Source organism: Panulirus ornatus, chromosome 9, assembly GCF_036320965.1.
Source record: "Panulirus ornatus isolate Po-2019 chromosome 9, ASM3632096v1, whole genome shotgun sequence".
In the NCBI taxonomy this organism is placed as follows: domain Eukaryota; kingdom Metazoa; phylum Arthropoda; class Malacostraca; order Decapoda; family Palinuridae; genus Panulirus; species Panulirus ornatus.
In genome coordinates this window covers 49,975,982-49,992,481 of record NC_092232.1, presented here as the reverse complement: position 1 = coordinate 49,992,481, position 16,500 = coordinate 49,975,982, and the positions used below count along the sequence as shown (strand labels likewise).

General features: G+C 44.4%; 1 long non-coding RNA gene across 1 annotated transcript; it reads left to right on the top strand.

Annotated features, from left to right (window-relative positions):
• Nucleotides 1-11,396: 11,396 nt before the first annotated feature.
• LOC139750413 (uncharacterized) lies at nt 11,397-16,327 on the top strand. Its single transcript, XR_011713130.1, has 2 exons — nt 11,397-14,495; nt 14,558-16,327. It is a non-coding gene; the product is annotated as an uncharacterized lncRNA (long non-coding RNA).
• Nucleotides 16,328-16,500: the final 173 nt, after the last annotated feature.

Below are 16,500 nucleotides of genomic sequence, written 5' to 3'. Positions count from 1 at the left end.
TGTATTTGTTTCACTGGAAGATAAATATGTTGGACGACATCACCTTGACACATGCGGGGGGGAGGAAGTGGGGAGGCACACAAGGGGAGATGGGAGGGGAGCAGGGAGGAGAGGGGACACACAGGTTGGGGGGGGAGAGCAGGGAGGAGAGGGGACACACAGGTTGGGGGGGAGGAGCTGGGAGGAGAGGGGACACACAGGCGAGGGGGGGAGGAGCTGGGAGGAGAGGGGACACACAGGCGAGGGGGGGAGGAGCTGGGAGGAGAGGGGACACACAGGTTGGGGGGGGTTGAGAGGAGGAGGGGACGCGGGGGGGGACACAGGGGGGGACATAACATGGCGGGCCACTACGTCATCTGATCGATAGCAGGTGGTCCATGATCACCAGCTGGGAGACGGTAGCTCTCCTCCCGGCTCACCTGCAGGGACACCACTCCTCCCAGCTCACCTGCAGGTCTATCTTTCCTCCCAGCTCACCTGTAAGCTCACCATTCCTCCCGGCTCACCTGTAGGTCCACCACTCCTCCCGGTTCACCTGTAGGTCAACCACTCCTCCCGGCTCACCTGCAGGTCCACCACTCCTCCCGGCTCACCTGGAGCTCCACCACTCCTCCCGGCTCACCTGTATGTCCACCACTCCTCCCGGCTCACCTGCAGGGACACCACTCCTCCCAGCTCACCTGCAGGTCCATCTTTCCTCCCAGCTCACCTCTAGGTCCACCACTCCTCCCGGCTCACCTCTAGGTCCACCACTCCTCCCGGCTCACCTCTAGGTCCACCACTCCTCCCGGCTCACCTCTAGGTCCACCACTCCTCCCGGCTCAACTGTAGGTCCACCACTCCTCCCGGCTCACCTGTAGGTCCACCACTCCTCCCGGCTCACCTGCAGGTCCACCACTCCTCCCGGCTCACCTGTAGGTCCACCACTCCTCCCGGCTCACCTGTAGGTCCACCACTCCTCCCAGCTCACCTGCAGGTCCACCACTCCTCCCGGCTCACCTGCAGGTCCACCACTCCTCCCGGCTCACCTGCAGGGACACCACTCCTCCCGGCTCACCTGTAGGTCCACCACTCCTCCCAGTTCACCTGCAGGTCCACCACTCCTCCCGGCTCACCTGTAGGTCCACCACTCCTCCCGGCTCACCTGCAGGTCCACCACTACTCCCGGCTCACCTGTAGGTCCACCACTCCTCCCGGCTCACCTGCAGGTCCACCACTCCTCCCGGCTCACCTGTAGGTCCACCACTCCTCCCAGCTCACCTGTAGGTCCACCACTCCTCCCAGCTCACCTGTAGGTCCACCACTCCTCCCGGCTCACCTCCAGGTCCACCACTCCTCCCAGCTCACCTGTAGGTCCACCACTCCTCCCGGCTCACCTGTAGGTCCAACACTCCTCCCGGCTCACCTGCAGGTCCACCACTCCTCCCGGCTCACCTGCAGGTCCACCACTCCTCCCGGCTCACCTGTAGGTCCAACACTCCTCCCGGCTCACCTGCAGGTCCACCACTCCTCCCGGCTCACCTGCAGGTCCACCACTCCTCCCGGCTCACCTCCAGGTCCACCACTCCTCCCAGCTCACCTGTAGGTCCACCACTCCTCCCGGCTCACCTGTAGGTCCAACACTCCTCCCGGCTCACCTGCAGGTCCACCACTCCTCCCGGCTCACCTGCAGGTCCACCACTCCTCCCGGCTCACCTGTAGGTCCAACACTCCTCCCGGCTCACCTGCAGGTCCACCACTCCTCCCGGCTCACCTGTAGGTCCACCACTCCTCCCGGCTCACCTGTAGGTCCACCACTCCTCCCGTCAGTGTGGATGCTGACCATACTACACACTGATATATTCCTCATACTAATTATTAATCTAGGGTTCAAACATTGATTATATGGGTCATTAATTTTTCCTAATTACCTTCCATTATTATTATTCCCATCTTCTTTATCCGGAGTAAGTCGACCAGAGAGAAACATTACGTTTTCTATGATCATATAGAATATAGAAGCGTTTGATAATGATTCTTTTTTTTTTACTATTTCAAATAGTATTTCTTTTTTTTCCTTAGGCCGCAGAAATACCCTAAAGTATTACTTGCAATTGCTGGTAATTTTCTCTGAAGGTAACAGATTACCCTGAAAACTTCGGTATAAACACTTCGTTTCATGTTGAATACGTATGTGGTGTTGAGCTGTTCTTCAGCGTTCATTTGAGGCCTTTAATTACATGATTATATTTAATGGTTATATCTAATTACATGATTATATTCAATGATTATATTTAATTGCATGATTATATTTAATGATTATATTTAATGATTATATTTAATTACATGATTATATTTAATGATTATATTTAAATATTTGATTATATTTAATGATTATATCTAATTACATAATTATATCTAATGATTATATTTAACGATTATATTTGATTTCTTGATTATATTTAATGATCATATGTAATCACATGATTATATTATGCAACAATTCATATTCATTCGCTTCGCATATACTAAGTATCTACCAAGAAGAAGAATGCTTTGGTGACGATTTTGAAGATCATGATTTGAATAAAAAAACAAGTTGTCATTATGTTATAATTAATAATTAAGTAAAAATTACCATAGGGATTAACTGCGATTCTTGAAATTTTGCCTAAAGTTAATAAAGTTTAATTTTCGTGCTGAACACGACTATGGTAATGTAATATTAGTAAGGTGGTGGTTAGATCATTAAGGCCTTTAATTACATGACTGTAATTTAAGACATTTTTTTTCGTAATTATTTTCTTCGTATTGACTGTGTATCTTTAATTACATGATTGTATTTTAATTACATTTCGTAATTATTCTCTTCGCATTGACCGAGACTTTGTCCACAACAAACATAATGAAACAATTTCAAAAACTATTGCAATGGTTTGATTATGTCACATAATGAATATTAGATTAGATTTTTTTGGGCTAAAAAAATTTCCCAGGGCTTTTAAAAAAAATTCCCAGGGCTTTTAAAAAAAAATTCCCAGGGCTTTTAAAAAAAAATTCCAGGGCTTTTAAAAAAAAATCCCAGGGCTTTTAAAAAAGATTCCCAGGGCTTTTAAAAAAAATTCCCAGGGCTTTTAAAAAAATTCCCAGGGCTTTTAAAAAAAATTCCCAGGGCTTTTAAAAAAAATTCCCAGGGCTTTTAAAAAAAATTCCCAGGGCTTTTAAAAAAATTCCCAGGGCTTTTAAAAAAATTCCCAGGGCTTTTAAAAAAATTCCCAGGGCTTTTAAAAAAAAATTCCCAGGGCTTTTAAAAAAATCCCAGGGCTTTTAAAAAAAAAATTCCCAGGGCTTTTAAAAAAAAATTCCCAGGGCTTTTTCCTGTAATATATAGTATTTTGATTATAATAGATTTCCTTGAAAACTTCATTACAGAGGCTAATTTCAGTGCTGAATTGGAATCTGGCGCTGAAATTATGTTTTGGGGGTCATTCAGGCGTTTAATTACATTAACCTTTTTTTTCAAATAACTTTATATAATTTTTGGTTTGCATTGTTGGGTACCTTAACAATAAGAATTATGAGACATTTTCCAAGATTATTGGAATGGTAGAAGTGTTTCATTATGTCGTATGATAATCATCATGAAGCAAAAAATGGTTTTTTTTTTTTGGCTGTAAAAAAAAAAAATTACCTTGCAATTCGTTTTTTGTTGGTGGTGGTGGGGGGGGGTGTTATTTTTTGGAGGGGTGATAAATTTCCTTGAAAACTTCAGTTATAAGGATTGATTTTTAATGCTCAATACGACTCAGTGGCTGAAAATATTGTGAAAAGGTCTATAAAGTCTTTAACTAAATGAATATATCTTATTTGAGTCTATGTAATTATTCGCTTCGCATTTACTGGGTATATTTATCAATAACAAGATGCATAATTATTAGACAGTTTCTAAGCTCATTTGAATATAAGAAAATTTTCATGATGTCACATACCAATGACAAGAAAAAAACAATTTTGGACCACAAAAAAAATGCAATTTTTTTTGGAAATTTTTCCTTAGGGTAATAAATTACCTTAAAAACTTCAATATAAAGACGAATTTTTGAGCTCAATAAGAATTTGAAGATGATATATTGCTAATGGTCGCTAAGACATGTAATTTCATGATTATATTTAATTAGAAAGAAGAGGAAGGGTTGTGAGGCCATTTTCCAAGATTATATTTGAAGGATAGAAGCGTTTTTGAACTTAGAAAAAAAAAATCGTCTTTTTACCGAAGGTTTTCGAGCATTTATGTCAACTTTAGAAAAATAGCCCAAAATTGCAGATAATATTTCAGTATAATTTTTTTTTCTTTTTTTTTTCTTTCTTTTTTGATTCGCCAATTCATTCCCCGGGTTTAGAGCTCGCCCATTCATTTTTGGGGTGTTGAACTCGCCAATTCATGACTTGGATGTTGAACTCACCAATCCATGACCCAGGTGTTCATCTCACCAATCCAGGACCCGGATGTCGAACTCGCCAATCCATGACCCGGGTGTTGAATTCACCAATCCATGACTCGGATGTTGAACTCACTAATCCATGACCCGGATGTCGAACTCACTTATCCATGACCCGGATGATGAACTCACCAATCCGTGACCCGGATGTTGAACTCACCAATCCATAACCCGGATGTCGAACTCACCAATCCATGACCCGGATGTCGAACTCACCAATCCATGAGCCTGGATGTTGAACTCACCAATCCATGACCCGGATGTCGAACTCACCAATCCATGAGCCGGATGTTGAACTTACCAATCCATGACCCGAGGGTTGAACTCACCAAATTATGAACATGGACTCAATGTTTGAACTCACCATTTGACCCCATTTGTTGAACGCAACAGCCATGCCCTAAGTGTTCTTCAGCCCATTATACTATAGCCTTAGATGTTTTCAGTTCATAAACACAAAAACAAGCTTCGTGGTTGCTGAACCTTATTACGCGGTGTTTGGATTTTATAGCAGCGTATATAATAAGGAAAAAATAAGATACGTCTGTCATAATAAGGAAAGATAAGACACCTACGTCACAATAAGGAGAATAAGACACATCTGTCAACATAAGGGAAAATAAGACACCAACGCCACAATAAGGAGAATAAGACACATCTGTCAACATAAGGGAAAATAAGACACCTACGTCACAATAAGGAGAATAAGACACGTCTGTCAACATAAGGAAAAATAAGACACCTACGTCACAATAAGGAGAATAAGACACATCTGTCAACATAAGGGAAAATAAGACACCTACGTCACAATAAGGAGAATAAGACACATCTGTCAACATAAGGAAAAATAAGACACCTACGTCACAATAAGAAGAATAAGATACGTCTGTCATAATTTCCCTGGAAATTATATGGGAGGGTATTGATTGAGAGGGTGAAGGCATGTACAGAGCATTAGATTGGGGAAGAGCAGTGTGGTTTCAGAAGTGGTAGAGGATGTGTGGATCAGGTGTTTGCTTTGAAGAATGTATGTGAGAAATACTTAGAAAAGCAAATGGATTTGTATGTAGCATTTATGGATCTGGAGAAGGCATATGATAGAGTTGATAGAGATGCTCTGTGGAAGGTATTAAGAATATATGGTGTGGGAGGCAAGTTGTTAGAAGCAGTGAAAAGTTTTTATCGAGGATGTAAGGCATGTGTACGTGTAGGAAGAGAGGAAAGTGATTGGTTCTCAGTGAATGTAGATTTGCGGCAGGGGTATGTGATGTCTCCATGGTTGTTTAATTTGTTTATGGATTGGGTTGTTAGGGAGGTGAATGCAAGAGTTTTGGAAAGAGGGGCAAGTATGCAGTCTGTTGTGGATGAGAGAACTTGGGAAGTGAGTGAGTTGTTGTTCGCTGATGATACAGTGCTGGTGGCTGATTCGGGTGAGAAACTGCGGAAGCTGGTGACTGAGTTTGGTAAAGTGTGTGAAAGAAGAAAGTTAAGAGTAAATGTGAATAAGAGCAAGGTTATTAGGTACAGTAGGGTTGAGGGACAAGTCAATTGGGAGGTAAGTTTGAATGGAGAAAAACTGGAGGAAGTGAAGTGTTTTAGATATCTGGGAGTGGATTTGGCAGCGGATTGAACCATGGAAGCGGAAGTGAATCATAGGGTGGGGGAGGGGGCGAAAGTTCTGGGAGCGTTGAAGCATGTGTGGAAGTCGAGAACGTTATCTTGGAAAGCGAAAATGGGTATGTTTGAAGGAATAGTGGTTCCAACAATGTTATATGGTTGCGAGGCGTGGGCTATAGATAGAGTTGTGCGGAGGAAGGTGGATGTGCTGGAAATGAGATGTTTGAGGACAATATTTGGTGTGAGGTGGTTTGATCGAGTAAGTAATGAAAGGGTAAGAGAGATGTGTGGTAATAAAAAGAGTGTGGTTGAGAGAACAGAAGAGGGTGTTTTGAAATGGTTTGGTAACATGGAGAGAATGAGTGAGGAAAGATTGACAAAGAGGATATATGTGTCAAAGGTGAAGGGAACGAGGAGAAGTGGGAGACCAAATTGGAGGTGGAAGGATGGAGTGAAAATGATTTTGAGTGATCGGGCCTGAACATGCAGGAGGGTGAAAGGCGTGCAAGGAATAGAGTGAATTGGAACGATGTGGTATACCGGGGTCGACGTGCTGTCAATGGATTGAACCAGGGCGTGTGAAGCGTCTGGGGTAAACCGTAGAAAGTTTTGTGGGGCCTGGATGTGGAAAGGGAGCTATGGTTTCGATGCATTATACATGACAGCTAGAGACTGAGTGTGAACGAATGTGGCCTTTGCTGTCTTTTCCTAGCGCTACCTCGCGCACATGCGGGGGGTAGGGGGTTGTCATTTCATGTGTGACGGGGTGGCGACGGGAATGAGTAAGGGCAGACAGTATGAATTATGTACATGTGTATATATGTATATGTGTGTGTATGTATATATATATATATGTATACGTTGAAATGTATAGGTGTGTATATGTGCGTGTGTGGACGTGTATGTGTATGCATGTGTATGTGGGTGGGTTGGGCCATTCTTTCGTCTGTTTCCTTGCGCTACCTCGCTAACGCTGGAGACAGGGACAAAGTATAATAAGGAAAATAAGGGGAAAAATTAGACACGTCTTGTATAACAAGGAAAAATAAGACACGTCTTGTATAATAAGGAGAATGAGACACGCGTGTAAACTTCATAGACTTGTCATTTACGTATGTTACAACATTCTAAACTCATACATGTCACAGTTGTCAATAAACAACAAATATCATTCAGTGGCCAAGAGACTCCTAATGCCTTTTAGCAAACTGAGCCTTACTGTAGCATTATCTTGACCCCCATAAGGAAAAAAATGAATAAAAAAAACCTGCCTCTGTCAACTGGACATGGTTATCATACCCAGGGAATGTGCATAAATGACCCTTTTCCTTGTGTGTGTGTCTGTGTGTTGATCCCCCATCACTGAACGTGAGAGGGAGGAGGAGAGGAGAGGACTATGAATCCATCTTGGGGCCACAATTGCCATTCACAGTGGACGCCTGGCGTTACCTGTGGCATTCCTCCACCCCAAGGGGAGCGTCTCAAGTTATTCTTAAAAAAGGGAGAGAGGTGAAAGAGGGTGGTCGGTGGTCTTCTTCGGGACCACGAACGAACCACCATAAACCACCATTCATCCTCCCTTTCGGAAGAATTAGGAAGACCCCCTCCCCTTGGTAAGGACAAGCTTTTAAAACGTCCACCTGCGATAAACTCACTTCAGGGCCCCATTAATGTGAAAGTTAACAGAAACTGAACTCGTCATAAAACACCTGAATGCAGAAGAAAATGTTGATCCATCTGGTAATTGTAAAGTCGCTTGCGTTTCTATGACCTTGTATAGTTCTTGAGGGTAATTTATATTTTGGGGATTTTTGTGCAAGTGATATATATATATATATATATATATATATATATATATATATATATATATATATATATATATATCCATATATTTCCCTTTTTTATATTGTTTTTTGAATTGGGTTCGACATATTTATACATTTGAGAAATCAATGTTTGAGGGAAAAGATGAACCAAATGATTGTTTTTCTTGTTAATTTTTTCTTTTTTTTTTTTTTGTACACATGTTCAGCTCTGGCAACTGTCAAATGTGAAAATAAATACGACCCATAGAAGAAAAAAAAATATGTCTTATAAGACCAGAATAAAAAGGATGGTTTTTCCCCGTACGAAATGAAACATTTGTTCTATATTTATTATAAAGGACTTTATACATACATGTACTACAGGTTAAAATTGTTGAGATCAGTGTTGAAATTAATATACAATATCTTGGTTTTTTTTATTATTATTATTATTATAATTATTATTATTAGTATTATTATTATCATTATTATTAAATCATTTAGCAAGATTGATGTCACTTCTGTCTCTGAAAAGAACTTAGAGTCACAGGGTCTCCCATGTAACAAGGAATCGTTACGTTTTCTCTGAAAGGAAACGGCCATTTTCTCGCGTTTTCTATAATAGAAAATGGGCATGTCGAGGCTTAACCATACATTCAAAGTATTTTACTACAAAAGTGTTTGTGGAAGTTGAACAGTACTGATGATCCAAAATGCTCTTAAATCATTAGGTATATAAATCGAGTTCCTCAAGTCCAACAACACACCTACAACCCAGAACTAGTGGTCGCTGCCCTCAAAACCACCTTTCGTTTTCTTTCTTCTCGTTAGTCACGAATGGAGCCAATGACGTTGTGTGGACAAAAAAAAAAGATATATATACATATATATAAATATATATATATATACACACATATATCTCAGCCACAGCTCTAGTCTGTCACTCTGTGTATTCATCTATCTATCTATCTATATATATACATATCTATATATATCTATATATATCTATATATACATCTCTACTGATTCAAAGTTAATCGGAGCCGAGGTTGAAGTTCGCCGTGTTGTGAGAGCATAAGGTGGCAGTGTTTAGTTGTAAGTGTGTTGTAATACAGGAGAATCTCTCGAAGAGGAGCATCCATGTTGTATATCCAGTCACTTCGGTTCTACAACCTCAGTTACTGTCCACAACCCCCTCTGTGAAATCATAGATTATTGCCAACAAAAAAATCCTTGAGAAAATCATTATCATATATATATATACATATATATGTGTGTATATATATATATATATATATATATATATATATATATATATATATATATATATATATATATATATATAATGTACCAGTTAGGCAACCTGTGTTTTCGTGCCATCAGAGGTCAGTTCAAATACATGTTCCATACGTGGCATGAGTGGAATGGAGTGGAGTGGAGTGGAGGGAAGGGGAGGAGGAAGGGGGGTTTGGTTGGTTGGTTTGAATATGGTCCACTTTTCATACGTTGTCGTTAACCCCCCCTTCAATGACCACGATTGGCATCGTTGCTCCACCCACTGCAAGCATGTGACCAGGTGGTCGGTCCCCTCCACCCCCACTTCCCCTCACTCACCCCCCCTTCAACTCCTCCCTCCCTCCCTCTCTCTCGCTCTCCCTCCCCCTCACCCCCTCACACACCCTCTTCCACTGCCTCGTCAGCGGAACTAGCCCAGGTCACGTGATGAGGTCATCAGTCACGAACGGATCCTCCACAGATGTTGGTTGATGTCTGAAACTTCCACTGATGTTATGGTTATGTCTGAAACTTCCACTGATGTTATGGTTATGTCTGAAACTTCCACTGGTGTTGGTGGCTTATGTCTGATAACTTCCACTGGTGGTGGTGGGTTATGTCTGACAATTCCACTGGTGTGGGTGGTTTATGTCTGAAACTCAGGTTTAGTTAGCTTCAGTTGTGTATGTGTAAAAATGAACTCCAAAAATTATGTGAAACTGGTCGACACTTCTCACAACATGGCATCCCAGAGAACATGTCTTTCACTCAAGTGCCGAGTCAGTCAGGGGTTGTACGGATGTCCCCAGAGTCAGTCAGGGGTTGTATGAGTGTCCCAGAGTCAGTCAGGGGTTTTACGAGTGTCCCAGAGTCAGTCAGGGGTTGTACTAGTGTCCCCAGAGTCAGTCAGGGGTTGTACGGATGTCCCCAGAGTCAGTCAGGGGTTGTATGAGTGTCCCGGAGTCAGTCAGGGGTTGTATGAGTGTCCCAGAGTGAGTCAGGGGTTATATGAGTGTCCCAGAGTCAGTCAGGGGTTGTACTAGTGTCCCCAGAGTCAGTCAGGGGTTGTACGAATGTCCCAGAGTCAGTCAGAGGTTGTACGGATGTCCCCAGAGTCAGTCAGGGGTTGTACGAATGTCCCAGAGTCAGTCAGGGGTTGTACGGATGTCCCCAGAGTCAGTCAGGGGTTGTACGAATGTCCCAGAGTCAGTCAGGGGTTGTACGGATGTCCCCAGAGTCAGTCAGGGGTTGTACGAATGTCCTCAGAGTCAGTCAGGGGTTGTATGAGTGTCCCGGAGTCAGTCAGGGGTTGTACGAGTGTCCCGGAGTCAGTCAGGGGTTGTATGAGTGTCCCAGAGTCAGTCAGGGGTTGTATGGATGTCCCCAGAGTCAGTCAGGGGTTGTATGAGTGTCCCGGAGTCAGTCAGGGGTTGTATGAATGTCCCCAGAGTCAGTCAGGGGTTGTACGGATGTCCCAGAGTCAGTCAGAGGTTGTACGGATGTCCCAGAGTCAGTCAGGGGTTGTACGAGTGTCCCAAGTGTTCCAGAGTCAGTCAGGGGTTGTAAGGATGTCCCATAATCAGTACGAGTGTCCCAGAGTCATTTAAGGGTATCAATATTTTTGCCTTTAGGGATGAAGTCAGTTTTGATGTCCATGATATCGTCATCACAACTCGCTTGTTCTTTGCCACTGGTTCATTCTCAGTTCGTCGGCAGTGGGGTCGGTCCAGTCTACAGCCATGCTTATGGTCCTGAAGCACTGTCATCCCCCCACTGCGTCCATCTCGCTAACCTCAGCGACCACAGTGGATCGAATTGCTCCCAGTCGGATTGGCTAAATGGGTCGCTCTGGTTCCATGTTGCACTGTCTTGTACTTGAGTAAATGAACCAGTACTTATTCAGTAGAACCAGAATATATATATATATATATATATATATATATATATATATATATATATATATATATATATATATATATATATATATATATCAAAAGATAGTCACTTAATATTCATATGTATCGTTGGTGTTTCGGGGTGTTTTGAAACCCACAATTTGAACTATTTCTTCAAGGGGTTCATACGGTTTCGTGAAGTCGAATCATTTGACCGAAAACCTGTTCGTATATGAGGTCTTATGAACCAGGAAATATGGCATTGGCAAGCGGGGCTCTGGGGTGAAGGAGTTAATAAGACCACAAGACGTTATATAAGAGGGAAATAAAAAACCATTGGCTGCTTCAAATCATGTAGGGCTGGGGTCTTTATACACCTCCATATATTGGCTTGGCTTCGTTGCTGCTTCGACGACGAAAGTGAAGCAGGGATTCGAATAAATCGCATCACACGAGGCTTCCTCAAAGATGAACGTATATACATCATCCCATGAACCCTCCTGCGATCGCACGTCAGTGGAGTATATCTAGTTCAAAATTCCGTTCGAGCTTTTGAAGTGCACATCGAGTGTAGAGTAGGTGGTAGAACTGTGGAGACCAGGAACTGGAGAAAGTGATGAGGAGGTGCCATGACAGCGAACGCCGGTAGATGGGGTTGGGGAGAGAGAGAGAGAGAGAGAGAGAGAGAGAGAGAGAGAGAGAGAGAGAGGAGGGTGTTTTCAAGAGCCCATATCGTCCCATATCGACGCCCTGAACTTTACCAGGATTGGTGTGTCTCGAGCAGCACAACAGATCAATAGATGGCGCCCATTGGATCGTCTTACGTAACCCCCAGGCCAGACTACTCACTCCGGAAGTCGCTTCTGGTGTCATCTTTCGTTTAACGTATTTAACGAGAGGGCCCGGTCTCCTCTCTCTCTCTCACCTCGTAAGGCGGAGGAGGAGTTGGGTGGGTGGGTGGTTTGTTAACCAGTACTTTCTTTTCTGTTGCCGAGACCTGGTTCTCCGAGATGGACTGAAGAGAGGAACTGCTTCTTCAGGTACTCGTCCTTCGTGTCCTGCCTCTGGATCGCAGAGGAGCCATACATTGTGTTGAGGACTCTAAAGTCTTTCCTATAGCTGTGGTGATTTCCCTCTGCACCCATCGCCCCGTCAGTATCCCCGGGTGGGGCGTCACCAGTGACCCAGCGGAGGGCGTTCCTCTGTTCTTAGATCTCCCTCAAGTCACTCCCTCACCTCACACCTCCGTCAGGTTGATCCTCACTTCATACCTCCCTCACCTCACACCTCCGTCGGGTTGATCCTCACTTCATACCTCCCTCACCTCACACCTCCGTCAGGTTGATCCTCACCTCATACCTCCCTCACCTCACACCTCCGTCAGGTTGATCCTCACTTCACACCTCCTTCAGGTTGATCCTCATTTACACCTCTCTCACCTCACACCTTCGTCAGGTCGCTCCTCACTTCACACCTCTCCCTCAACTCACACCTTCGTCAGGTCGCTCCTCACTTCACACCTCCCTCACCTCACACCTTCGTCAGGCTGATCCTCACTTCACACATCCCTCACCTCACACTCCGTCAGGTTGATCCATCACCTCACACCTCCCTCCTCGGATTGTTCCTTACCTCACACTTCCCTCGGGGCCAACCTTACCCCAAGCATGAACCTCGGGGGGACAGCAAGCTTCATTGTGAAAAGTAAATTTATATACTTACACACACATGTATATATATATATATATAAACACACATCACTATAAATTAATCGATATAAAGCGTATTTCAGAAGTTGGAGAGCAATATACCTAATGCATATCCAATGAGGAGAATAGCTCTAAGCTTATTACGGAACAGATGATGATTAACGAATATATCCATTTGTAAACGTATTTTGTCTTATCTAATGTTGATATTATGATATCCACCTCTTCAAAGACTGTGTGTGTGTGTGTGTGTGTGTGTGTGTGTGTGTGTGTGTGTGTGTGTGTGTGCGCGTGAAAGGGGATGAGGTGACTGCAAAAAGAAGTGTTACGTTCCCCTTGTAAATAATAAATCAAATTTACAAGCACGATTTGCTTCTTGCAAGCATAGCTTCGCCATGTAAAACACCGTCCTTGTAAACAGAAATACAAAAAATTTAAGTGCTTGAGCACGCGGGTCGCATTTCCCCTTGTCCATAATAGATCTAACTAACATGTGCCATTTGCTTTGGCAAGCATAACTTTAGCTTGTAGATCTAACTGACATGTACCATTTGCTTTGGCAAGCATAACTTTAGCTTGTAGATCTAACTGACATGTACCATTTGCTTTGGCAAGCATAACTTTAGCTTGTAACACACCTGGTGGAAAAAAAATTAATAAGTGCTTGGAAACACAGATTCTATTACCCCTTTTGAAAACTTTAGTTCCTTCAGATAAGGAACTAATGTTCTTTGGTAAATCTTCAGTATATTCTCCTCCTCTAGACCAAATATTTCGAATATTGTTTTGCAAATCTTCTGCAAAAAAATATATAGACGTATTCTCGAGTCTTCTTCCTGAAGAGGGTCGAACCACACCCATCCAGTCAGGCGAAATGAGAAACACTTCAGTTAGCTGGACACCTTTAGGGTTCCGGTGACCTGGTCTGACCTTTAGAGCGAGATCATGGCCAGAAATAGGGCAGGGTCGGGAGAGAAAGGTCAAAAATGATGAGAAATGGCCAATCGAAGACGACCATGGTTTAAAAGGTCAAGAATAACTAAGGGAAAAAGGAGATTTTGATGTCAAAGTCTCGGTCGAAAGGCGAGGATTAACTTGGAGAGGTCAGAGCAGTTGATTAATAGCCAGAGGATGAGGTCAGGATGGCAATTAATCAATGATCAGGTCGAGAGGAGAGATTGGCTTAAGGTCAGATGAAGGGGAAGGGCCATGTAGGGTCGTGATTAGGTTTAAGTTCAGAGGTTTAAAAATGCTCTATTTCGAAGAGGAGGAAGAGGAGGAGGAGGGAAAAAGTTCGTGTGTGTGTGTGTGTGTGTGTGTGTGTGTGTGTGTGTGTGTGTGTGTGGCAGGGAACAAAGGTCAGATGAAATTGTAAAGGTTAAAGGGAATCCTCTGCTCTTGAGGCCCTGAGGGATGAAGTCAAGGGTTAGAGTCAGTGCTGAAGTCAAATTCTTGAGGTTGAGGTTGGAGGGGGAGAATGGAAGTTAGATGGATGATAAGGACAAGGTCAGAGGGAAGGTCAGTATGAGAGAAGTCAAGATGAGAAGGGAACTTTTTTGTGTGTGTGTGTGTAGGTTGAGGCTCATGTGAGGTCATGTCGAGAACTAGAGGGGTCATGTCAGGTCATGTCGAGAACTAGAGGGGTCATGTCAGGTCATGTCGAGAACTAAGAGGGGTCATGTCAGGTCATGTCGAGAACTAGAGGGGTCATGTCAGGTCATGTCGAGAACTAGAGGGGTCATGTCAGGTCATGTCGAGAACTAGAGGGGTCATGTCAGGTCATGTCGAGAACTAAGAGGAGTCATGTCAGGTCATGTCGAGAACTAGAAGGGTCATGTCAGGTCATGTCGAGAACTAGAGGGGTCATGTCAGGTCATGTCGAGAACTAGAGAGGTCATGTTAGGTCATGTCGAGAACTAAGAGGGGTCATGCCAGGTCATGTCGAGAACTAGAGGGGTCATGCCAGGTCATGTCGAGAACTAGAGGGGTCATGTCAGGTCTTTCGAGAACTAAGAGGGGTCATGTCAGGTCATGTCGAGAACTAAGAGGGGTCATGTCAGGTCATGTCGAGAACTAGAGGGGTCATGTCAGGTCATGTCGAGAACTAGAGGGGTCATGTCAGGTCATGTCGAGAACTAAGAGGGGTCATGTCAGGTCATGTCGAGAACTAAGAGGGGTCATGTCAGGTCATGTCGAGAACTAGAGAGGTCATGTTAGGTCATGTCGAGAACTAAGAGGGGTCATGTCAGGTCATGTCGAGAACTAAGAGGGGTCATGTCAGGTCATGTCGAGAACTAGAGGGGTCATGTCAGGTCATGTCGAGAACTAGAGGGGTCATGTCAGGTCATGTCGAGAACTAAGAGGGGTCATGTCAGGTCATGTCGAGAACTAGGAGGGTCATGTCAGGCCATGGATGAAACTAGGGAAAGTGAATATAAGGCTTCAGGGAGTAAGGTCGGGATGAGAAGGATGCGAAGGTCAGAGTATATAGTTAGAACAGCCTAAGGTCAAAGGTGAAGCCAAGATATATATATATATATATATAAGTCTCAAATCAGGCAAGGCCATGGGATATGGCCAAGAGGTAAAATAAAGGTCAAAGGTTTTTATAGTTAAGGTTACAATAAAGGTCAAAGGGAGGTTAAGGTCAGACTTTGACTAAGATTAGGCCAAGTTAGCCCATAGTTGATGGGGGGGGAGGGGGGTGAGTCTGGTGCTGGCCCATGATGGGCTGATTTGATGGGGATGAGTGTGGTGCTGGCCCATGATGGGCTGAGTTGATGGGGGTGAGTCTGGTGTTGGCCCATGATGTGCTGAATTGATGGGGATGAAAGTGGTGCTGGCCCATGATGGGCTGAGTTGATGGGGGTGAGTCTGGTGTTGGCCCATGATGGGCTGAGTTGATGGGGATGAGTGTGGTGCTGGCCCATGATGGGCTGAGTTGATGGGGGTGTCGGGGTGAGTCTGGTGCTGGTCCATAATGGACTGAGTTGAGGGGGATGAGTCTGGTGCTGGCCCACGATGGGCTGAGTTGATGGGGGTGAGTCTGGGGCTGGCCCATGATGGACTAAGTTGATGGAGGTGAGTCTGTGGCCTCGTCCACGATGGGGTTGAGTTGACTTGATGGGGGGGTGTGGTGTGGTGGTTGGTGGCCCACCGTGTGTTACCAAAGAGGTCATAAGCCCATCAATGAGGGCCCCCTTCCCCCCCCCTGGAGTGACCAAGAGAGGGACAGAGCCCGCCGTACATGGCCCCCATCTGACCTCCCTCACCCGCCCCTAATCACACTCGTGTCTCACACGTAGCAAGCTACAGTATGGGTTCATGAGTTGGTTGATTGATTGGTTGATCAGTTGGTTGGTTGATTGGTGGGGCTTGGGGCTTTTGGCCTGATCAACTATCAGGATTAATACAGCCGATCGATCAATCTTTAATCCCTTCTTCAGGTGTGGAAGATAATTCTTTAGTCCACCACCACACACACCTTACGTAGGTGGAGCAGGAGGAGCGATGGTGAGGGAGGGGGAGGATTGGAGACACAAACGTGATATTGGAGGGACTGTGGTTCTGGGAGTCGAAGAATTCGTGAGAGCTTTCTTGGAGAGGGAGGAGAGGGAAGGGTCGGGTTTTGGAGAGTGCGGTGAAGAAAATAAGGGCGAGGAGAAAATAAGGAAGGGAAATAAGTAATAAGATCCCGTTGCTCCATTGCTTCGTCGACCTA